The sequence below is a fragment of the Olea europaea genome, unplaced genomic scaffold, assembly GCF_002742605.1.
Source record: "Olea europaea var. sylvestris unplaced genomic scaffold, O_europaea_v1 scaffold5072, whole genome shotgun sequence".
Taxonomy (NCBI): domain Eukaryota; kingdom Viridiplantae; phylum Streptophyta; class Magnoliopsida; order Lamiales; family Oleaceae; genus Olea; species Olea europaea.
In genome coordinates, this window is record NW_019263388.1 from 7,195 (window position 1) to 13,034 (window position 5,840).

Below are 5,840 nucleotides of genomic sequence, written 5' to 3' on the forward strand. Positions count from 1 at the left end.
ACGTCCGAAACATTTTCGTATTTGTTTTTTTTTTTCATCTAATTCAAAATTTCACAACTTACAGATTTGTCATTTTATTTTGTAGTATGTACTTGGGGCCTTCGCTCGATTATATCTACCAAAATTTATCCAAAGTGTTCAAATCCATGATAGTTCACATCATAATTGGTCAATAAAACGAATTTAAGAACCAATGGTTATGTACTGCATTTCACCGTTGGTTGGACGGATTATGTGAGAGAGAAACAGTTTCAAATAGGTGACATATGTGTATTTGAACATATGGACACCTTCATCCATAATGGGTGCACCACCACACCGCGCCCTAGGTAAATTATCCAAACAATATGGACCGATCATACATTTGAAGCTCGGTGAAGTTTCCTCATTGTCATATCGTCACGTGAAATAGCCAAAAAAGTACTCACGATAAATGATCTTGCTATTGCAGATGGACCGGAAAGTATAGGGATGTAAACATTATGATATGACTATAAGGATCTTGCCTTTATTCCATATAATGAGCACTGGAAGCAAATACATAAAATATGCATTATGGAGATCTTGAGCAACAAAAATGTTCGGTCATACGGTCATATAAGGCATGACGAGATCTCTAAGCTTATTAGATCTATTCGATCACATGGAGAACCATTCAACGTGACCAACATGTTATTATCATATACAAGTTCAGTCACAGCTAGAGCAGCTTTTGGTGGGATGTTGAAAGAGCAAGACACTTTGATAAATTTCATGAAGATAGGAGTAGCCTTGGCAGGGGGATTTGAATTGGCCGATTTGTACCCATCATTAAAGTTCCTTCAAATTCTCAGTTGGAATAAACATCAATTGTTGAAGATGCGTCGTAAGCTCGACTCAATTCTTGATGCCATGCTCAATGAGCATAAACATAAGTTAGCTAGAGAGAAAAGAGACAATGGGGAGTTGGTTAGTGAAAACATAGTAGATGTTCCCCGCCGAAAGCAACAAAGTGAGGATCTTGATGTTCCAATAACCGATGATGACATCAAAGCAACAATCTTCGTAAGTCCTTTATCCATAAATTACATTGCGTACGTTTTCTTAACCATTATATTGTTGATTTTGTTTCAGCTTCAATAAGTATGTTGGTGTAATTGCAGGATATGTTTACGGCCGGAACTGAAACTTCATCCACAACATTCGATTGGGCGATGACAGAATTGATGAGAAATCCACGAGTGATGGCAAAGGCGCAAGCTGAAATAAGAGAAGCCTTTAAAGGAAAGAAGACAATCGAGGAAAGTGACATTCAAAACCTAAAATATCTGAAGTTGATAATCAAGGAAAACTTTAGGGTACATCCCGCTGTCACTTTACTCCCAAGAGCATGCAGGGAAGAATGTGAAGTCGATGGGTATACCATACCCTGCAAAGCAAAGGTTGCTGTGAACATCTGGGCTTTGGGAAGAGATCCAGAATATTGGGAAAAACCAGAAATCTTTAAACCCGAGAGATTCGAGAACAGTTCTGTTGATTTCATGGGAAATAACTTCGAATATATTCCATTTGGATCAGGAAGGAGGTTTTGTCCGGGCATGAACTTTCGAATTGCAAATAATGACGTGCATTTAGCTCAACTTCTTTATCACTTTGACTGGAAACTTCCTCATGTAATGAACCATGGTGATCTAGACATGAGTGAGATACCTGGAGTAAATGTGCAGAGAAAAAATAACCTTTATTTGATTGCTACACCATACAACCCATCGATTGAAGGTTAATTTATCCAAGGTTAGAGGGCAGTTCTTATTGCCAAATAAGCTACACTCCCTCGATCATTTGCTGTTTTTAATATTTGTAATCTTTATATATATAATCATCATCTTATCGATAAAAATTACCGTGCTTCAGAAGTACTATTTATATTGTGCCTTGCTGGATAAATTTCAGTTTGGGGTTTTGCTTGATGTATAGTAGGCTTCTTCACATGAGCCTACTAGAACACACACAGGGGGGGGTGCGTGGGTTCCTTTCTGGCAATTTTTTTTGGGGGGGTGCGTGGGTTCCTTTCAGGCAATTTTTTTTCACGGTGGGCCTCATATCATGAGAGTATTTTGGCAATCTTCTGTGAAACTTTCTTCCATACAAATGGATTAATCCTTTAATTTGAGACTTCCTCGGAAAAGATTAACCCAAAATCATACGTGCTACAGGAATTTCCAAACATGGATACAAAAGGCATTAACTAGTATGCAGTTCGAGACAATAATGCCCACATCTTTAAAAAAGGGTAATTAGTACAAAACGTCCATACCTTTAATTTTGGATACTTTTACCCTTACCTTCACCTTTTATTGCGGAAAGCGTCATTTTAATCAAATTTTTCGTGTAAAATGACAAATATACCCCTATTTAAATAAAGTAATAAAAAAGAAAGAAAAGTTAAAGAAGAAATTGCAATCATACTCCCAAACTTTTTAAAAAGTGCAAATGAATCCAAAGAAATTTTTAAAAGGGTAATTAGCACAAAATGTCCCTAACTTTTATTATTATTATGCAAAGCGTCTATACCTTTCATTTTTGACATTTTCACCCTTATTTTTATATTTCATTGTAAAAATCGTTATTCTCACCCATTTTCTCAATTAAAAACTGTAAAATGACAAATATACACTCCTCTTTAAATAAATAAAAATAAAAATAAGAAAAATAAGAGCAAATTGCAACTATACTCGCAATTTTTTCAAAACAATTACAAATTATTTATTTGAAATTTATTTGTACTTTTTTGAAAATTTTGAAAATGTAGTTGCAATTTTTTATTTATTTTTATTTTTGTTATTTAGAAAAGTGTATATTTGTTATTTTATAGCTTTTAATTTAGAAAATGGATGAAAATAACGATTATCACAATGTAATATGAAATAAGGGTGAAAATGTCAAAAATGAAAGGTATGGACGTTTTGAATAATAATAATAATAAAAGTTAGGGATATTTTGTGCCAATTACCCTTTTAATAATTTCTTTGGATTCATTTGCACTTTTTAAAAAGTTTGAGAGTATGATTGCAATTTATTCTTTAACTTTTCTTTTCTTTTTTATTATTTTATTTAAATAGGGGTATGTTTGTCATTTTACACGAAAAATTTGATGAAAATGATGATTTTTGCTATAAAAGGTGAAGGTAAGGGTGAAGTGCCAAAAATTGAAAGGTATGAACGTTTTACACAATAACATTGAAAGATAAGGATGTTTTGTACTAATTACCCTGAAAAAAGCATCAACAAAATCCAAAAATACACCAATTAATGCTTATAAAAATGGAACAAGTATGAAAAAAAAATGTGTGTGATAATTATGCCTTTATAGATGTTTTGAACACATTTTTGTCTGATGTGGCGTACTAGTTAATGCGATCTATGCCGATATTAGAATTTAATGGTGACATGGAGGGCTTTAGATTAATGACTATAATCTAGTGACTAGAATGTAATCAATGTATAAAAAATTATTTTAGTTTTGAAATCTTTAACAAACTTGATTGAAAGTTGCTGAAATGAACTTGATCTCCTTTAATCTTTACAATTACATTATGTTCGAGTAAACCCCGTAAGCGTACGGGACTATTGACAATTAATACTTGATGAGTTACGTGTATCATTGCACGAGAAATAAAATCTAGCTGTACTGTATTAGTTTCCTATCAAATTCGATGTAGTAACACAAAAGAGATATTGATCACTGTAATTCTCCCAAGTTGTGCTACAAAATATGTAAAATGCGGTGATTTTTATTAAATTATGGAATGAATGTAGTGGATTTCAGAATTCACCTATTGGCATTTATTTCCAAATCTCTACCTATGTAGTTTAGTTTCATTCAAGTGCTCGTGACAATCGATAATTCTATGTTGTTTGACTTTCTTTTCCAAGATAGATCAAACCTATTCTAAGAATGCCCCTATTCTGTCCCTAGTTCGAATTTATATGTAAAGATATGCATTCAATCACACTACTATCTGATGAGATTGTATACGCTACAAATGTTATTCCAAAGACCTATGATCCATGTGTCAATTATGTATTGTTCTAGACTTATAGTGTGTTTTTCAACACTATAGCAAGTAACAAATTACCTATTTGAAGGCCAATCAATCGAATAATGATAAAAGCCTGCATAATCTATCAAGAACACAAAAAATAACAAACTACTTGTCCATAAATTAGAAATAAACATCCAATTTTCTCATCATATCCAATGCACTATGAAGTTTAGCCCAGCGTAATTAAATTTAAATTACACAATAAAAATTAAAAAGACATCACCCGAATCAAATAATAAGAGGATAAACATGAAACTTCAATCCTTGAAACTTGAATCCGAGCTTTGCAACTTCAATTCTTGTGTTAATCCGCTTCTTATCTCTTGCTAGACGTCTTCTTATGAGATATAATGCTTAATTACTTGTTGTTGACAGCCTTGCTTAGGTTAAGAGGGTGCTGGAGAATCATTCCATATGAGAGTCGAACAAAAAAAGGAATCATGATTTTTCTTTCCGGTGGAAGCCATGCATACGCATGATTATATGCCATGCCCGTGCACTACACATGCTGCTAAGCCTCAGTTTTTGTAGAAGACCACCTTGTGCACGTGTGGTCTGTAGGCTCATGTCTGTTCATGGTGCAATGGTTGGGACCAAATGTGCAATTTGGTCTCTGAATTTTCCCACAAATTCATTTTGTTCCTCCTTGATTATTTTTCATTCCATTGTCTTCTACTCTCGTCCAATTGACTCTTAACATACTGGAATCTAAGTTATGAGTTCCGCCACAACTTTTTATTATTTACGCTTTAGTTCTTGAACTTTAAATTTCTTGCAATTTTGTCCTTCTTTTGTTCATTTTCTTCAATTCCATCGATCTTTACCTAACAAACATAGTCCATGTTTAGACTCAATTAAAAATAAATTTTTGGAGAACATGTATTTTGGAATAGTATTTTTTTGGAGAATGTGTGGTTAAAAAGTAAAAAAAATCTTTTTGATATACTTGTAATATTATTTTACAGGGAAATATGTGGTTAAAAATGAGTTTTAAAAAATATATTTTTTAAAGAATGGAGCTCAAACAATGGCACAATATACATAAAATTAAGTCATGATTCATTAAAACATCCAACAAATATCCTAATTTAAAGGAATAAATAATGTATAATATACACTTAAAAGAAATCTCCAAACTTCAATACTTGTTTGTCTTCAAACAAAATATAACCTTATTCAACAAAGATAGCTTCGAAATCACATAGATCCAACTCAAAACTTGATGTGTGTGTATGAAGATTCATGTAGAATATCATAAATTCATGCTTGGTTCAAATCCCGACCCTTAATTGTTACATGTCTCTTTCTCCACTCGTGAGATACACACCCTTAAACTTGTTTTTTTTACTCATTTTCTCAAGATGTGATCCTAGATTAAATTTTAGATGGTCCTCTAGTTTGGGTAGATTTTACAAGTAGCAAGTTAACACTTCAATAAATAAGGAATCTTCTATATTTTTTGCTGCTTTAACCCTTAAGACTTAACTAGGCTGATGATCTCTCATTAAACGTCTAATTCTTTTAAACAAGCGTCGAAGCTTGATCAAAGTATGTAGTGCCTATTCTGTTTCATGCGCTTACCTTTTTAATTATGATGTGCGTATTTTGTTTCATGCACTAACTTTGTTTCCTGTTGAGTTTTCTTTCTATGATTTTCAAAGGTGTCCTAATGGGGGTTTTTTTATATGGTAGCTTTCACTCATGAATCATGGTAGATTTTTCCCTTTTAATATTATGATTAATCTAATCTTCATT

General features: G+C 32.8%; 1 pseudogene; it reads left to right on the top strand.

Annotated features, from left to right (window-relative positions):
* The first annotated feature begins 301 nt into the window (after window positions 1-301).
* On the top strand, window positions 302-1,763 carry LOC111388573 (annotated as a pseudogene).
* Window positions 1,764-5,840: the final 4,077 nt, after the last annotated feature.